Raw genomic sequence first — 20,122 nt, forward strand, 5'->3', positions numbered from 1 at the left:
AAACTTATGATATTCATAATGAAATGTATTTTTTTCTACATTAAATTTGAAACTCGTCATGTTTATGCATGCCCATTTAAATTATTGGAAATATAAAAGCTAGAAATCGCTGTTCGCTTAAAGATAGAGTAAACAATAAGGTGATTTGTAGGTGGCTCCAGAGACTAAAATTGTTCACTTAAGTAATGGTGGACTTATTTCCTTCTGCCAACCTTCTCTATTTACTGGAAACTCAAATTGGTTAGACTATTTATTTTTTTTCTTTGAAAAAAATCCGAATGACAGGTCATCTCGAAACGGGTGACTAAATAACTGTAAAATCTAGTTTATTATTAAAACTGAAGAACGAACAATATTGATGAAATTGATAAAACGTTTGTATTTCCTAAAAACACTGAAAATGGTTCAGTGGAGATGTCATTATCCTTTAATTCTTAATAAATTCCAGTATTTGTAGCTAAAAGTGGTCATACAGTTCCAAGAATGTGAATGACGCAACCGTGCTCCAGGAATTTGCTCGTACGAACGAAGAAATCCTTCTCGGCAAACAAGGAGCGCTCTAAGCCGGAAGAATTAATAGATAATTTTTCTGTTGAAAGAATGCCTGGGACAATGCTGGTGTACGGTCTCGATTTCCATAACAGATTCCTGGTATTTTTTGATTGAGGAGAATCAAAATGAGCACAACATGTTAAGGCAATCGAAATGACTTAGAAATTCTGCGAAGCATGGGATGCAGAATGATTGTAACGTTATTTTGATGATACTTGAATGTTGTTTTTGTAGCTGACTCTTTATTTCGAATATTTTCAATCCGAAAAAAATTCCAGCGTCACTTGAAAGTATATCAATAAATGTTGTTAAAGGTCTATCGCGACTTTATGATATTTGATTTAAAATTTCTATTTTCAAATAACGTTTTGAATATAGAAGACTTTATTTCAATTGATTCTTTTAAAAAAAAATGGACACAATTTTCACCAAACGAACATAGAGTTCGAAATGAAAATAAATTTGTCCCATGCTTTTTACCCCTCATTGTCATCTGATATTTGATCAAAGTTAGGTTTGTTAGTGGGCCCAGCGGGCGGAAAATAAATCCTGTTGATATAGGCTCACGGCATTTTAGTACCACCTACAGGTTTTGCTGGACATCAGAATTCATTCGGGTAGTTCATGGTTGGAATTTTTACATCTGGTCACAATTTTTATTAAATTCAATTAATTTATGGTGACAGAGAAATTGAAAATCCCACATTTCCAGTCACGCACCATTGGTCGCCAAGAAATCATCATGTCTGAACTAATAGATTTCCTACTGAACAATCCTAATCGATGTTTGTGGTGGAGGAGGGGGTGCAATTATTTGTGTTCTTTCCGGCAAATAAAAACAGATAGCTCTGTAACCGATCTAAGTTTGTCCCATCTCGTGCGTGCCCCTTTTTTTCTAGCGGGGTTGGGCTGGTCTCCAGGATCCAACGATAATAAAACAGTAATGAGAATAAAACATAATTCATTAATTCTTCGTTCTTATCGTGGCCCTGGCCTCTTTGCTTTGGGTTGCCAGAGGTCGACCAAAAACGAGGTCGACATCCAGCTGAGAAAACATAAACCAAAATTCTTCCGAACTGAAACATGGAAGAAGGGCAAAAAAAAACGGCAACAAAATGGAACACTTGTGGGCGGAAGATGTCCTGTGCTGTGTCTGACACTGATGCTGGGCAACATGCGAATAATCATCCTTTTTTCTTGGCTGCCCTCAGTAGTGCCAAAACTTAAGCTTGGGTTTTTATTAGAAGAAGAATGGGGGGATGCTTCATGGGCTGTCGGTTCTGTGCTTCGTTACATAACTGATCTGGTCACATTCGGTGTCATCATCGTAGTCGTAAATTTTAGTTTTTGTGAGGCGATTCTTTTCCAATTTCACGAATGAGCAGTGATTGAATAAACTTAAATAAGATCATTTCAAAACACTTAGAAAATCAATAATTTGATTACAATCTGAGCTAAGTTAAGATTTTTCTTGAAACTATTTCATAAAAATGATTTTACAGCACAAGTTATTAATATATCCAACGAAGCTTGTTCAAATTAATTTAATATAATCATACTGTGCCCTTCAAGATCATTGTCAAAAATGAGTAAAATTTATAAATCATTCAACATAACTGGAAAACTTTTGATTTTGTCATTTTTAATGATTTTTGCCATTTTTGTCATTTTTGTCCTTTTTGTCATTTTTGTCATTTTTGTCATTTTTGTCATTTTTGTCATTTTTGTCATTTTTGTCATTTTTGTCATTTTTGTCATTTTTGTCATTTTTGTCATTTTTGTCATTTTTGTCATTTTTGTCATTTTTGTCATTTTTGTCATTTTTGTCATTTTTGTCATTTTTGTCATTTTTGTCATTTTTGTCATTTTTGTCATTTTTGTCATTTTTGTCATTTTTGTCATTTTTGTCATTTTTGTCATTTTTGTCATTTTTGTCATTTTTGTCATTTTTGTCATTTTTGTCATTTTTGTCATTTTTGTCATTTTTGTCATTTTTGTCATTTTTGTCATTTTTGTCATTTTTGTCATTTTTGTCATTTTTGTCATTTTTGTCATTTTTGTCATTTTTGTCATTTTTGTCATTTTTGTCATTTTTGTCATTTTTGTCATTTTTGTCATTTTTGTCATTTTTGTCATTTTTGTCATTTTTGTCATTTTTGTCATTTTTGTCATTTTTGTCATTTTTGTCATTTTTGTCATTTTTGTCATTTTTGTCATTTTTGTCATTTTTGTCATTTTTGTCATTTTTGTCATTTTTGTCATTTTTGTCATTTTTGTCATTTTTGTCATTTTTGTCATTTTTGTCATTTTTGTCATTTTTGTCATTTTTGTCATTTTTGTCATTTTTGTCATTTTTGTCATTTTTGTCATTTTTGTCATTTTTGTCATTTTTGTCATTTTTGTCATTTTTGTCATTTTTGTCATTTTTGTCATTTTTGTCATTTTTGTCATTTTTGTCATTTTTGTCATTTTTGTCATTTTTGTCATTTTTGTCATTTTTGTCATTTTTGTCATTTTTGTCATTTTTGTCATTTTTGTCATTTTTGTCATTTTTGTCATTTTTGTCATTTTTGTCATTTTTGTCATTTTTGTCATTTTTGTCATTTTTGTCATTTTTGTCATTTTTGTCATTTTTGTCATTTTTGGCATTTTTGTCATTTTTGTCATTTTTGTCATTTTTGTCATTTTTGTCATTTTTGTCATTTTCTTTTTAATTTTTGTCATTTTTGTCATTTTTGTCATTTTTGTCATTTTTGTCATTTTTGTCATTTTTGTCATTTTTGTCATTTTTGTCATTTTTGTCATTTTTGTCATTTTTGTCATTTTTGTCTATTTTTGTCATTTTTTGTCATTTTTGTCATTTTTGTCATTTTTGTCATTTTGTCATTTTTGTCATTTTTGTCATTTTTGTCATTTTTGTCATTTTTGTCATTTTTGTCATTTTTTGTCAATTTTTGTCATTTTTGTCATTTTTGTCATTTTTGTCATTTTTGTCATTTTTGTCATTTTGTCATTTTTGTCATTTTTGTCATTTTTGTCATTTTTGTCATTTTTGTCATTTTGTCATTTTTGTCATTTTTGTCATTTTTGTCATTTTTGTCATTTTTGTCATTTTTGTCATTTTTGTCATTTTTGTCATTTTTGTCATTTTTGTCATTTTTGTCATTGTCATTTTTGTCATTTTTGTCATTTTTGTCATTTTGTCATTTTTGTCATTTTTGTCATTTTTGTCATTTTTGTCATTTTTGTCATTTTTGTCATTTTTGTCATTTTTGTCATTTTTGTCATTTTTGTCATTTTTGTCATTTTGTCATTTTTGTCATTTTTTGTCATTTTTGTCATTTTTGTCATTTTTGTCATTTTTGTCATTTTTGTCATTTTTGTCATTTTTGTCATTTTTGTCATTTTTGTCATTTTTGTCATTTTTGTCATTTTTGTCATTTTGTCATTTTTGTCATTTTTGTCATTTTTTTTTTTTTATTTTGTCATTTTTTGTCATTTTGGTCATTTTTGTCATTTTTGTCATTTTTGTCATTTTTGTCATTTTTGTCATTTTTGTCATTTTTGTCATTTTTGTCATTTTTGTCATTTTTGTCATTTTTGTCATTTTTGTCATTTTTGTCATTTTTGTCATTTTTGTCATTTTTGTCATTTTTGTCAATTTTTGTCATTTTTGTTCATTTTTGTCATTTTTGTCATTTTTGTCATTTTTGTCATTTTTGTCATTTTTGTCATTTTTGTCATTTTTGTCATTTTTGTCATTTTTGTCATTTTTGTCATTTTTGTCATTTTTGTCATTTTTGTCATTTTTGTCATTTTTGTCATTTCATTTTTGTCATTTTTGTCATTTTTGTCATTTTTGTCATTTTTGTCATTTTTGTCATTTTTGTCATTTTTGTCCATTTTTGTCATTTTTGTCATTTTTTGTCATTTTTGTCATTTTTGTCATTTTTGTCATTTTTTGTCATTTTTTGTCATTTTTGTCATTTTGTCATTTTTGTCATTTTTGTCATTTTTTGTCATTTTTGTCATTTTTGTCATTTTTGTCATTTTTGTCATTTTGTCATTTTTGTCATTTTTGTCATTTTTGTCATTTTTGTCATTTTTGTCATTTTTGTCATTTTTGTCATTTTTGTCATTTTTGTCATTTTTGTCATTTTTGTCATTTTTGTCATTTTTGTCATTTTTGTCATTTTTGTCATTTTTGTCATTTTTGTCATTTTTGTCATTTTTGTCATTTTTGTCATTTTTGTCATTTTTGTCATTTTTGTCATTTTTGTCATTTTTGTCATTTTTGTCATTTTTGTCATTTTTGTCATTTTTGTCATTTTTTGTCATTTTTGTCATTTTTGTCATTTTTGTCATTTTTGTCATTTTTGTCATTTTTGTCATTTTTGTCATTTTTGTCATTTTTGTCATTTTTGTCATTTTTGTCATTTTTGTCATTTTTGTCATTTTTGTCATTTTTGTCATTTTGTCATTTTGTCATTTTTGTCATTTTTGTCTTTTTTGTTATTTCAAAAATGTTTGAGCTGTATAAGTTTTTATTAAAGAGAATTTTTTTTTTCACATAAACGCTCCCGATTATCAAGTATTTTTCCAACAGTACTAGTTGTTATTCATACTAAACGAAAAGTTGCTTTTGTCACAACTGCTCATTTTCAATTTATGCTCTAGCTTTTGAATAAATAATCAAAAACTAGCTGTAAAGGACCCTCGGACGGTAAATGGAGCGCCACTTTATAGATTTCAATCTCCAGCAGAGTCCGTAACTTTTCAACAAACCAAACCATAGAGAAAGTATTGAGCTCCTCGGCTTGTGTGGAAGTGGAAGTGGGGAATTTTATTGCAGATTTCATTCGATCAGTACTTCGCCTCACATTCGGAACCGGAAAGGGTGGCAATCGGCAAAGTCGGCAAATCGTGAAGAGAGCCACTTTCCCTGGTGAACATGCTTCTACACTTTTTGTGCTCTTAGATTTGGTGGTGACTCGACAAGTTTTCCTACGTTCGAAACAAGAATTTCTCATTTCCTCGTTCGTTACATTCGAGGAAACATTCTTGCTGGCAGCTGTTGTGTTTTTGTTTCACCTTGCCAGCTTCATTTTGATCTTGTGTTTTCCAAAGGTGAAAAAGCATGAATTTCTCACCTGGGCCAAAAATGCTGTGCGAATCTGTGCCGAAAAGGCAAAAAGCTGTTTTTATTTTGCCTTGTAATCAAAGGCGGAAAAACCTGGAATGTTCCCCACAAAAGTCGGCTCAAAGTTTTTTTTTTTCGTTAGAGGGGAGACAAACACCGGAATCGAAAACATTCCCTGGAGTCGAAAATCTTCCCATAAATTGTACCGAGATTTTTGTTGCCATTTGCGTGCGCTTTTCCCCGAACGGCTTTTTTGGAAAATTGTAACCATTGGGTTTTTTTTTCGGTCCCCCGATTTGATTCTGGGGAGCTTTTCTCTGTTATTCAGATGGTGGCAAAACGAAAAGATGAAATTGGGGGCATCTAAACCGCACACTGACAGTAATAATCTGCGGAAGTCTAATGAGCTTCAATACCGGCCGCTTCTCCCGAATCGAAAAAAGGAGCTCCGACAAGGGTTTCCGCAGGATTTTCTCGGTGCTGTGCTGAGCATAATGATGATGGCGTGATTCGGGTACTTTCCCACGCCATCCAAGGATTTTTCACGCTCCAGAAGGGAGTTGAATGAAAAGGATGAGCTCGATGGAGCTTGAACGAACATGTATAATTCCGTAAGGTGGAATGTTTTGAAAGTTTTTTTTCCCTTTTGGTGGGGAGAACATGTTCCGGAGGAGGTACAAATGAAAAGCGGAAGAGACAAATAGGGTTTCTTTGGGGAGTATTTTTCAGGGCACAAAATCCCTAGGGAATGTCGAATCAAGCCGAAGTTGATCCAAACAACAAAGACCCATTTGAAGTGACGAATTTGGGGCATCGTAATTTGTTTTAAACTTTACAAATCGCCTATCGTTTAAGACTTGAGGCAGACGATTTAGACCGGCATGGAAGGTGGGAGATTCAAAATTGATTACAGCCTCTTATGGTAGACCTCTTTACTGAGTAAGGCCTTTGCTGACTATAAATGCTTCTCTTTAAATCGTTTGATTTTGCTTTAAAAATCAGGCAATACATTTTATAACTAGCATTTATTCCTTCTTCTAGCTTGAACGGAACAAATCGTAAAAAAATAGAAGCTTAACAAAATGATGTAGCTTTTATAACTTTCAATGCCCGGTACTCTAATGATCTTAAACAATTTCGTGAACCCAAAATGCAAGGAGAATATTTGAAGCATTTATTACAATTAAAACATTTATTGTCATCTTGTGAAAGAAGAATGTGTACATATGACAACAAGAATGAGTGGGTTATAGCTTTTATTCACTAAAATAAGAAAAATGATTCGCGATTTCGTTTTACTAACAACAATCGAAATACATACAATTATGAATGGGCTTGTGATATAGCTCAGTATGCAAGTCTGTTGTCTCCTGAGCCGATGTCCGCGAGTTCGAGCCCAAGAGTAAACATCGAACACAGTTGTACCGGATAAGTTTTTCAATAACGATCCGCCAACTGTAACGTTGATAAAGTTGCGAGTGCCATAAAGATGGTAAAACGACTATAATCGAAACAAAAAAAATACAATTATGAATAATTTGAGGTGAAAAAAATCATCCCGACCGAGAATTGAACTCCAGCCTTCAGAAATCACTCTCAATCACTTTACAACAAGGCAACTCTTAAGTAAAATGATTGGAGCAAAGCTGTAGCACTATAATAGATCGGACTCCAGTTATCCTTATCTATAACAATTTTATGTTAGCTCAACGACTATATAATATATTAAACGTTATATATATTCGGTTTAAAAAGAGTTAAGGTAGATTTGCTAGACAATAAAATGCACTTTGAGTTTTAACCTTTCTTTACAATTAAAAAAATGTGATGATTAGCCGATTAGGGTAGGGTTGCCACCCGTCCCGCTTTTTCGTTGAATTTCCAGCCGTCCCATTTTTTCTGAAAATCTCGCGTTTTTTTCCTGAAAAACTTTTACAAAGCTAACTGACTTACACCGAAAAAATTTAGCCCAGGTTTCTATTCATTGGCTCCACACAAAAAAACCTTTGAAATATGTCCTCATTCTCAAAATAAGCAACATTTTCCAGAGTTTGTATAACACAATACTAAATACCCCTAATGTTACAATAAGATTTTGAAACATCTAAGCGTTCTTGAACCACGTTCAACAAATGCAATGTAAGTAAATAACTTGAGTTATGATGAAAATATTGTTTAAGCTGCTTCCAAATGATTATAGATCATAATTTTTCGACGGAATCTAAGTTAAATTGCCTTTTATCATACACCACCTTTTTCGACTCAATTGTACAAAATATTTAGTAATGGAAAATTTCTTGAATTTTTAAATTTTTAAAACATTTTTGAAATATTTTTTTATAGATTTTTTACGCGGTCCAATCCGCCGTTGATATGTATGACTTGCAATATTTTGTTTTAAAAAAAGTGTTAATTTGCGAGAACTATGAAAAATAACCGTGCTTATGGCAAAAAACCCGTGTTGATAAAAATCATGTAAGAAAATCCTTAAAAAAATCATCCGCGTTAAAAACAAAACCTCAGTGTGCTTTCTATGAATAACTTTAGCTGATGGTATACGAATAAGTTTGGCTATACAATAGAGTGCCTCAAATGTCCCGACTTTCAAAAAAATTATGCGCTGCAGGATAAAATTGATCCTAGACCTAGTATAAGATCTCATGCCAAATTTGGTTCCGATCGGATCACGGGAAGGGGTCGCTAAACGAGCGTTAAGTTTGTATGGGATTTTGAGTCATTTTGCTCGGAAGAAACATGAAAAACCAGTGTTTAATCAATAACTTTGGTTTTCTTTGACCGACTTCTTTCAAAAACAGCGACAATATGTTCGACCGCTCCGACTCATTATCAGTAATTGGAGCAGTCTACTACCTATACAATTAAGCTTTTTTTGAATATTCCTTAAATGTCCCACATTTTTCAACTATGTCCCGTTTTTATTAGTATAATTTCTCGAGTTTTTCTGATCTGGTAAGCCTACACTCAGGCGAATTCTTATTATAATTTTCATAAGATGCGTCTTATGAACCGCTTTTTAGAGTGTAAAATTGATTTTCATAAGAGTCTTATGAAATTCTTCCAATTTTCAAAGTCAGTTCTTATGAAAAATAGAAGAAGCGGCATTGTGAAAAAATAATGAACACATTACTTACACCAGTCGTTATTTTTCATCGTCATACGAGGCATCAAACAGTAGTGAAGCCAATATAGTTTTCCTAAAAGTTAAAGTGATTTTCTTAATCTAAATGGTAAGTTTGTAAAAGTTAACATTATTGATAAACTCAAACACATTTTTTTGTTCACTTTTCAGCATGTTGAACGGAAAAAGTAAAAATTCAAAGGACCTGATTGTAGTGGCCAGTCGACCCGTTGTCAGATGCCGGCTGAATAATTTTGTTGGAATCGGGTGTTTGTGTGCTGCTGATAGTGATCATGATGGAACAAATTAGCTAGAAACTAAATAAAATGTTTTTAACATCAATTATCTTGAGTTATTTTCATCAAACAAGACATTTTCTTTTCCATAAGACCCTCTTATGAAAAGCAACAACTTCTTATTGAAGTAAGTGTTCATCTGAAGAATTCATTCGTGTCATAAGATAATCTTATGAATTTCATTGATTTTTCTTATGGCGCCAGTTCATAAGAGAATCTTGTGGCATACTTAATAGTATTTTTCTAAGTGTAGGTTAGGATCATATAGACCCGGAAAATTATTTTCATTTCTTTGGTGTCTTAAGGGGGGGGGGGGGGGGTAGGGTCTAACGGGTATAAAAAAAAACACCATTTTCACGATTTTTTTTCTAGAGCTATCGTTCAAACAAATGTATTCAAATTTTTTTGCATTATAAAAAGCATTGTTAAAAGAACATTAAGTAATTTTTTCGTAGAAAATATTGAAAAATGAGCCGGTGACGGAGCATTTTCGAGGATGCTTTTAGAAAACAGGATTTGCGGTGGACACTGTATCTCAGCACAGAATCATCTGAAGTCAAAAAATCAGAGCAAACTATTTTTAATAGATGTTTTTCTGGACCCCAACGTTTTTATTTAACTTAAAAAAAAATTTATGAAATTTTTGTGGCTGTTTGAAGTAAAAACTACGATTTTTCACGAAAAAATCAGCCATTTTTCACCTGTAAAATCTCCCCAAAGTAAAAAAAAAAAAACAAAAAAGAAAAACGTTGGGGTCTGGTATTTTATACGTAGAAAATATGTTCCAAATTTTAAAAGAATCGGATAAGTAGTTTTCAAATGACGATGTCCACGGACTTTAAAAATGTGCTTTCGAGAAAAAACGCGTTTGAAGTTTCTGCTCTTGCTTTCTTGCAGTATAAGATAGGAGGAGATAAAGGCCTATAACTTCTACAGTTTTGCTTCAATTGACTTGAAAATTTGACACAACATTCTTGAAATGTTTTACAATAAGAAAAATAAAAAATAAAAAAATCGATTTTTTGAAAGTGTTAGACCCTTTCCCCACCCCCCCCCCCCCCCCCCCCCCCCTTAAACTTCATTCCGGTTGAAATAATGAAATTTCACTATGTCAGCTTAACTTTGACTGATTTGAAGGTTCATTTAAAGTTAAAAAAAAGTATTGGTTTCCGTTGTCATATATCATGAAAGAAAATTTAAGAAAAAATAAAAAATCATTGATTTTCTTCTTGATTTGATTTGAAATTCGTTTATTTGGAAGGGTGCCGTGCGCTATACCGATTAAGCACCCTTTTATCGATAGTACTATGTTACAGATTATATACAGGGTTTTTTTTTTAACTGTTAACATTAAATATCCTTTAAAAGGCCTGTCAGCGTTAAAAATTTAATCACTTTGTCCTCCCTGATAGCATCATAAGTAAGTATAGAACCAATATCGTCTTCTAGCTCTACCTCGTCGCGTTCAGCTTGATGTAACCGGCATTCAACCAAAATATGTTCGACCGTCATTCTTTCTCCACAGGACTCGCAGGTGCCACTGGTCCGTTCTATGTAGCAGGAGTGTGTTAGTCGAGTATGACCAATTCGGAGTCTCGTCAAGGTGCGTTGCTCGTGTCTGTTATCGCGATCTTTCCACGCACAAGGAGTTGGTTTCGATTTCAAAATAAACAGATCTCTCTCGGATAAGAAGTGTGCGTTCCATTTAGCCCAAATTATTTCGTTGAACCAACGGACAGCGTCCGGTGCTGGGATTTCTTCGGTTAACAACTCCCCACTGCGTCCGGCATTCGCCAGGATATCCGCCTTCTCGTTGCCGGGAATACCGCAATGGCCTGGTACCCAGCATAGTTTAGTTTTGCGTGTGTTTTAGTGCTGATCTTGCTTTTAGTATCCAGGGGTGTGAGGATCTTTCGGAACAGATAGCTTCAATGCAGCTTGCAGAGTCGGAAAAGATGATTTTCGACTTATTAGAGGGGAGCTCGATGGCCGTTAATAAGGCGAAGGCTTCTGCCGAAAATACGGAGCATTGCTCAGGTAAACGTCCTTGGATTTGAATTTCTTCGCTGTAGCAGCCAACACCTACAGTACCGTCCTGAGCGGCAGAACCATCGGTGTAAATGGCGAGATGATTTGGGTAGGTTGTGGTAATCAGGTGGTTGAACAGCGCTCTTGCTTTAGCAGGAGGATCACCAACACGGAAAGCATTTTTCAGGGTCAGGTCAGGTCGTGGGCATTGATCATACCAGGTAGACTAAGGTTGCCAGAATTTTTTCCACACCCATCCGGGCCTAGCAATTCCGGGCATTTTTTCAAAAGAACCTGGCAAAATCCGGGCATGGATTTCAATTTTTCAAATCCAAAAACCGGGCAAAAACCGGGCAAAATTTAGGTGTTATTACATATAAAAGCAAAGAAAAAATGCAAAAAAAATGAAATTAATATTTTAGTAATGTAATTGCAGACTTCCAAAAACTTTTTTGGAACACCTAAATATTTAAAGGATTATAAAAGTAAATCAGCGAAATTATTTGAAACAACCGTTGAAAATTTCCATACCGTCAATAGATTTTGCTGAAAACTTACTCAAAAACTTTGATTTTTTTTTGGTTTCTTTGTGAAAATTGTGAAAAAATCCGGGCAATATCCGGACTTTTTTCACGATATCCGGGCAACCGGGCCGGACCGGACTTCCTCGAAATTTTGCATCAAATATCCGGGCAAACCCGGATAAAACCGGGCAATCTGGCAAGCTTAAGGTAGACGATGGTGGTTTGTTGGCAATGAGTGGAAAAACTTCGGTTATTTTGTGGGATCTTTCAAGCAGTGATCGGGTAAGATTTCGACAATTAGCTAGTAAGTTTGATACTTTTCGGAGTAGAACTTTTTTTGTTTCATAGGGAAAAGGGAGCACGCCAGCTTCAGCCATGATTGAGAGTACGGGGCTTGTACGAAAAGCACCAGAGCAAAGTCGTATCCCAGTATTATAAACAGGTTGGAGGATTTTGATGATCGGTTCCCCTCCAATGCTAACGATGCCCCACCCATGGAATATTTTGGGGAGCACCGTGGCTTTGAATATCGTCAGAAGCGTCTTTCTGTTTCCTCCTGACTTTTTCTGGCCAATAGCCTTGAGGATATTCAGTCGAGTGTTAATATTCTTTTTCAGCTGCTTCGCGTGGTCAGTAAATCTGAGCCGTCGATCAAAACATATTCCTAGAATATCGATTGTCGGGTCCCTACTTATTTCGTTCCCGTTGATCGATATAGTGCCAGTCTCATCAGGATGTTTACGGCATTTGCAGAAGTGGGACCATTTGCTCTTCGGACCAGATATAGTCATTCCAGACTCTTGAGACCATTTCACCGTTTCATTGATTGCGGTTTGGAGATTTTTCGTCGCTTGTTTTGGGTTTCGGTGAATGGCAAGAAGCAAGATATCATCAGCATATGTCATGATATGTGCGTTAGAGGAAATGGATTTGATGATGACCGAGTTCATTCCAACTAAAAAAAAGGGTAACAGCAAGCACGGATCCCTGGGGTACTCCTTGTTCCTGCTTGTACTCCTGAGAGTATGTTCCTCCTATTGCCACCTTGAAGATTCGATTTTCCATAAAGTCCTCACATGCGCTCAATATTCTGTGACTAAAACCCCACTGACGAAGTTGTCCGCTTATGACATTTTTGGGGATCGAATCATACGCCTTGCTTAAATCTAGTGCAGCTACTTCGCAGTGGGAACGGGTGGTTATGGCAGGGACCAGTATTCCCTCTAGGTGTGCGAAGTAGGAATCAATACCTTTCCCTTTCCTGAAGGCAAACTGACGGTCATCTAAAAGATGTTTGCCTTCTAGAACGTCCATCAGTCTTCGGTTGATCATCCTCTCGTAGACCTTAGATATGCAGTTAGTTAGCGCAATCGGGCGTTGGTTGCCTAGTACCTTAGAATCCTTGTTCGCCTTGGGTATGGGAATTATCGTCGCCGTTTTCCACTCAAGAGGCCATTTTTCACTCCGCCAAATAGCGTTGAATAGATCCAATAGTAAAACTTTAGCTCGGAAAGGTAATCTTCGAAGTATTGGATAACCGATCTCGTCCGGACCTGTAGATTGACCTTTACCACGATTCAGGGACCACATAAGTTCCTCAATTGAAAAATCTGAATTAACGAAATCCAGGGAGGCATCAGCTTGGACCGGAGGTAAATCGTGAGAAAAACTACTGTTTGTTGTAAAGCCTTCTTGGAAGTGGCGACCAATAGCATCAGCTATCTCCGAGGGATCTTGAGTAATTTTTGCTCCAACAATCAAACTTGGACGGGGCACACGACGATTTCCGTTAAAAGCGTTGACTTTCCTCCACATTTCTCGAGTCGATGTAGAAGAGTTAAAGCTAGAGGTGAATTCAGCCCAAGATTCAGTCTTAGCTTCTTCGATTGCTTTTTTTGCCTCAGCCGATGCCTTTCGGTATTCTTCCAGTCGTTCCACTTTCCGTGGGTCGTCGTGAGGGATCTTTTTCAGTCGGTAAAGTTTGTTGCGTCGAGTCTTGATAGCTTTGGCTACCTTGGGGTTCCACCAGTTCACGGATTTTTTGCCTACGATCTGACGGGTTCGTGGTATAGCGATCATGGCGACACTGTGAAGAGTAGAGGTGAACTCATCGATACTCAGGATCTGCTTATTTCGGAGATGATAACATATTTCGTCCTCGAAAAGATCCCAATTCGCTTCATCGTATATCCAACGAGTACGTCGGGTTTCAGGATGTATAGGGGAGATTGTTGATATGTGGATTGGAAAGTGATCACTTCCCCAGGTATCCGAATCTACAGTCCAGATCAACTTTGAGGCGATTTCAGGTGATGCGAGGGAAACATCGATGGCAGAGGGAGATTGGTGGTGGAAAGGTTGTCGGGTAATTTCTCCGGTGTTAAGGATAGCTAGGTCATTTTTGAGGATAAGCTCCAGGAGAGAACACCCTCGGGAGTCGGGTTTTATCGCAGCCCCAAGCATGGTGGTGAGCGTTGACGTCACCCAGCAGGATAATTGGAGGAGGAAGCGTCTTTATCACTTTTTGTAATTCTTTTATTTGTTTTTCATATTTCGTGTGGTGGTCAAGGTATAGAGAGACGAAAGTGGCGGAAAAGGGGTACTTGGTCTTTACAGCTACTATTTGAAGAGTGGTATCCAGAGCTATAGGTGAAGGCCCAACGTCGTGACGAACTGCAATGCCAACTCCGTTACCTGGGGCTCCAGTGTTTCCAGGTTCCTTGCTTTTCATTTCCCATAGATACGTGTCTTTGAGTCTTTTAGAGAGAAACCCAGTTTGTTTTGTTCGTGTTTCCTGTAGGGCTATTATTGTTGGGGGATTCTGTAGAATTAAGAGTTCTAGCTCATGTCTATGGGCCCCATAGACCCATTTACATTCCATTGTACAGCTAATGGGAAAAAAGGTGTTCACCGGGGAGGATGATGAAGAACAAATATTTTGGGGATTTTCGATCATTATGACATCTGTAATATATTGAACTCCACGGATGATATACTGGAGTCATCCCGGGTTTTTATTTATTGGGAACAATTTATTGTTCTTGAAAATCATTGTTTTTTTTTACTGTAGAATTATCATATATGTATTAAAATGGTCTGATCAACTATTTAATCTATAAAACCATGAAAACCAATGGAAACTTACTTAATTTTATTTTTTTTTATGTTATATTTATCACATGAAATACCGTGAAATTGCAGAAATTTCCATAAACATGGATTAAATGTGCAGATTTTAAATTCTTGAATGAATTGAAATGTCATATTTGATTTCGTAAAATATTATTCATAAAATCAATTCAACATTTCAGAATAGTTGAGCTGAGAGTAACAAAAAGCGTAAAGTAAAAGTCGATATCCCTCAGATTTGGTTCTCAAATATATTGAAATTCTATTATTTAATAATAGAATTGGTCACCCTATCAGTCTCTGCATTATAATTTTATCACTATCGGTCGGAATTAAATGTAATTGAACAGAACGGCAAATTTTTTTTTCATCAAGATTCCTTGCGGATGAAATTCCAACATGTGGAATTTACTGAAAAATTATCTACAACTTTGTCCAAAACGGCAATGCGGTAGGAGTTGCGAGAAAAAAGTTCTAATTCCCCAAACAGAGCATCCGTTTTTTTTTTTTTTTTTTCATGGAAAGAACAAGCAACACTGACGAATGTTCCGTCCAATTTTCATAAATAGAAGTTTGACAAATAAGTTTTTGGTTTTCAAAATTTTTTTGTTCACTGCCCTCTTTGACTGAATTTCCGAGCTCACTGCCTCCTTAGCCAAAAGTTTGGCATTAGATACCCGTTTAAATTTTTGAAATAATATTCATGTTAATTTATGTATTTATTAATTTATTTCTGGAGTCTTTGACTATTGTCATACAGACTGATTGTTTAAGATTAGCTTATAATTAAATTACATTGCAATTAAGTTAGGTGACGTCACGGATTGCACATTTAAACTTAGATTTTGTAACATGATAGTCAAACAAGTGAGAAACAGCATTGAAAACTTCACAACATCGAAAGAGTGGGTGATTTTGTCCGAAGACAGTCCTGCTTCTTGGCAGCCAAAACATGGTTTGATTACGCAGTCGGCGTGCTGGAACGTAGGTATATGTTCAATCTCTGAAGCAATTGCAATCTCTGAAGCAACGGCATTTGTCAAGATATCGTAAACGAAGGTGCGCTGTAGAAAAATTCTTCTTTGAATATGATGGCGACAATTCATGTGCGTGGAACAAAGATTAAAATTTACTAGTATCATATCATTTTGCTTCAAAATTTCACGAGAAATGAAAAATCAATGTACGCTTCGTATCTAAAAGTTTCAATAAAAAATTTTAATTTTTTTCTGAGCGAAAAAAAAATTCAACATTGACATTAAGAATGGCTTTAGCAAAATTTCTCGCTCATTCTTAGCATACTTTCAGATGGCTGAGAGGCAAATTATATTGAAAAATACACTGGTTGTCTATTTAAAAATTTTGAATTTTTGAAATTTTCAATTGAAGATGTAATCATTTGACTAGGGTTTTTGAAAACAAAAATCATTATAATTATTTAATGGAACATGCTCTACTATGTCCCAGCAAATCGCTGATTTACTATGTATTCCACGTACATTTTGTGTGAAAAACTCTTGAAGAAAAGTGATTTCTACAAATTGCATATGATTTTTTATAACTCAAGTTCATCTAGTTACTTCAAAAACATTATTTTTAAGAACCACATTCAAACCCACAGAACAAAACTGTGTTGCAAATACGCACCTGGAAGTCGAACATACCCGAAAGCAGACGAAGACCAGGATCACACAACGTTACACGTTCACTCTTTAAAACTTTAATATGTGTGACCAACATATATTCGCTCAGTGTTAATGAATCACGTTATGAATCTTTTTTTTATCAAATTTAAGCTTTTTGGCCATGATAGCATTGGACACGAAAGCTCAAATCTTAGAAAAAAGTATAAATCTGAGAAAAAAAGCATAAAGCCGACAAAAAAGCTCAAATCTCAGAGATGTTCTCCACACGGCTTCTATGATATTGCATGATCCTGTGGAAGACCCAAAACACACCTTTACTTATAGACACTTTGACTGAAAAGATAATCATAATAAAAATTTAAAAAAAAATGAAAGTTGATTTTTTGTGCTAAATTTACTCTCGAAAAATAATTTTTGACTTTTTTGTCACTTTCAATTAAAATTGGCCGTTTTGAAATATAACTAAATAAACCCATATTTTTTCTAACTACGCCAATTTGATGTCCCATCATCCTTAAAACTTTTGAAGCATAAGGCGTAAGATAAACTGTGAATATAAGTTTTTTAGAAGCCATTGAAGTTGAAAATTGTTGCATATTGCCCCGTTTGACGGTAACGAGTGCATGAGCCGTAATAAAACATACCCATCAAAAGCATATTCTAGCGAGTTCTGTATGATTTTGTAACAGAAATCATAGTTTAGATTCTCCTCATTCTATGTGCCAGAAAATATTGTCTTATTCATTTTTCTCTGTTTGGTGACACTTTATTGAAAGTGTTTTAAAATTTACACTGTGATAAAAAAAAAACTTAGATTATAAAATTTTCACGACACAGGGGTATTTTAAGGAATTCTTACTGGCCATGGCCAATCCCAGCATTCAAAATAAATTGGTTATATTTTGCTAACAAAAAATGTTATAGATTCTTCAAAACACGAGTAGCGCGTATTAGCCACAAGGGGCGTTATATTAACTTTCCCTTTTCGTGATCCTCTCTTCTCCCTAACTTTGGAGTTGTCAGCTATGATTTTTAATGAGTAAGCCGTAGTTCACTCGTTTCTGTTTACTGCTTCCAGAATTTTTGACTTTCTGCTGGATTCCACCGACTCTATTCGGTGAAATAAAAATACTTCAAAAATTTATTTGTAAAATTTTTGAAATTCTTCACTTTTGCCTGTGAAGCGAAAAACATTTTCTGATATTATTCAAATCTTTCTGAAGATTAATAGATTTACAGTCTTAAATCAACAAATAAATTAAATGAACAAAAATCTATATAGGGGAGAAGCGGGCTATATGCGCCTATCAAGCAGAATATTGATTTAATCAATTATTACATCGAATATGTGTACAAACACTATATAAACATGAGCAGACATCTGTTTTCTATACATTGGAGTAATTTTCATGTTGAAATCTCCTTCCGTTTTTGAGAAATCGATTTTTTACAACTGTTGTCAAAATTGCCGAACCTCAAACCGTGCGGGTTAAATGCGCCTATTTATGTTTCAGGCAAAATTTCAGTTTTTTGGCAAAATGTTCGTATAATTTCATTGGTAATGCTAGAAACTGATAACTTTCATACGACAAGGCTGAAGTTTTATTAAAATCTGTTTCTTTTACTATTTTATAGAATAAAACAAAAGTTAGGGTTGCCATACTATGGAAGTAGTTCATCCATAAAAAAAATTCTATCTAATCTGTTTTGAGGTCTTCAATTCTCTCTAAAGGTGTTAATAAGAGCTTGAATTCGAAGTTTTAATGATAAAAATCATATATTTAGTCTGTTTAACCTGTTATTTCAGGATAGCGGCATTTTACAAACATAATGGGGGCATACAGAAATACTCTCTTATTTTACTTTCCTATCATTATGAAACCATCACAAAAGCTTAAATTTGTTTTACTTCTAAGGTTTATTTGAATAAGAAACAAAAACCACCCAACTTTTTGTTTTGAGCTTCTTCACGTATAATTTTTAAAAGTAAAAATATTAGATCAAAAGGTATCAAAGTATGAATTTTTATTTTATTTTTTTTTTTTTTGAGTTGGTTAATTCATAAAATTCTTTCTTGCCTTATTTTCAAAGCGTATCATCTTCAAATTGCATTGATTAGATGTGTTGTCTTGTCAGAAATTTCGTCAACCGGCTGTAGGCGCATTTAACCCGATACGCCCATTTAGGAAACCTTTCCCCTAATCTTGCCTCAATGCTCTCCTGAGCTTTCCCAACGCCCTCCAAAATTAAAAACTTAGCTAACTGCCCCCTAGAAAGTTCTTAACGCCTTCCTGGAGGCAGTAGGGAACACTAGCGGGAGCATAAGCGGTATCTGTGGATATATTTTTGAAACCTATTTGACAACTCCAGTTGACGGTATTGGGCACCCTAAAGGAAATTACATTCATTGCTGGCACCTGATGTCTAACTGTTTTCACGAGTCCTCACGAAAAACGTCCGGCTCTTTTCAGCAGCGACTTCAAATTCGCTGCTTTTACAAAATGGTACCTAGCTATCTGCTGGCTGATTACTATGCATAGGTAGCTCCGTTCGAGTTGATGGCCGAGACCAGACGCCTTTTCACGCCGACCGTTCGGAAGAAAAGCCCATCAGAGGATAAAGATTTCATCCGCTCTTGGGACCATGAGAGCTCAGGAGGACTGTACCGAAACTTTCCCGGAGTGTTCGAGCAGATTAATTCGGCTTCACGGTGGCATAAAATTAGGGAATGATTGAAATTACAAATTGGATTTTAGTTTTGTTTCAAACGGATTTTCGGAAGAGGGCTTTCATCGAACGGGGCCGGTTTGAGTTCGAGTCGATCCTCAACGACCGGGGTCTATCGACGAAAGAGCAAAATTAATAATTCATACCAATATCGGTGGGTGCTGAGACTTTGAGGAATTTCATTTGAGATGAAACGGAATCGGTGGGTGTTTGAGTGGAGGATGGATTGTGAATTAGTCGTACGAATGGAATAGACGGTTTTTTCTTCTCTTTTCGTTGCTATGAAATATTCATTGATTAGTGGTAACAAATTCTGAAGCAACCGGTAGCGAAAAAATTCCAGCTGTACAAATTTTGCCGAAAGAATGGAACGTGGGAATAATTTATGCAGCACTGTTTAACATTTATTCATTACTTACATTGGATGCGGAGACGATAATTATCTGAAAAAGAGAAAAAAATGTAAGAAAATGATTCTCAATTCATAAGGGTATTTTAAGAGTATTTTACTAGAAAAAATTCAGCGTTGGTCGCTTAACGAGTATAAAGTACACTCAATTACTCAAACTATGAACAAGAGACTTTCAAAGGAAACTATTTAGTCCCACTATACGCGAACCTTGGAACGATACTCCTTTCGAAAGGATGGATGCAGTCTGCAAAACCACTAGCAAGCTCAACTTCCCCAACTGGTCATTATTCATTCAATTTCCGGAATGGTACAAAAGAACCCACGAGAATCGACAGTATTTACCCTCTCGTTTCACGCCCGGCACTACGATCTTGGGGACTCGAATGAGCAGCCAGCTCACTTCGTTTCCTTTCAAATTGAACTGAACGAGGAATGGTTTTTTCCCATTTTGCTGCGTTCTCACCGCAAAAAATAATACCAAAAGTTATGTCGAAAAAACCACTTGTTATGCATTCTTCCGCCGCGTGCC

The 20,122-nt window shown here is 34.9% G+C and overlaps 1 protein-coding gene across 1 annotated transcript in view; it reads right to left on the reverse strand.

Moving 5' to 3' along the window:
* Window positions 1-19,619, reverse strand: part of LOC129741151 (uncharacterized) — a 380,499-nt gene extending 360,880 nt beyond the window's left edge. The window contains exon 1 of the mRNA XM_055732859.1: window positions 19,601-19,619. The gene's annotated coding sequence lies outside the window, so the exon portion shown is untranslated. The remainder of the gene's footprint in view (window positions 1-19,600) is intronic.
* Window positions 19,620-20,122: the final 503 nt, after the last annotated feature.

The sequence above is a fragment of the Uranotaenia lowii genome, chromosome 2, assembly GCF_029784155.1.
Source record: "Uranotaenia lowii strain MFRU-FL chromosome 2, ASM2978415v1, whole genome shotgun sequence".
NCBI classification, from domain to species: Eukaryota; Metazoa; Arthropoda; class Insecta; order Diptera; family Culicidae; genus Uranotaenia; species Uranotaenia lowii.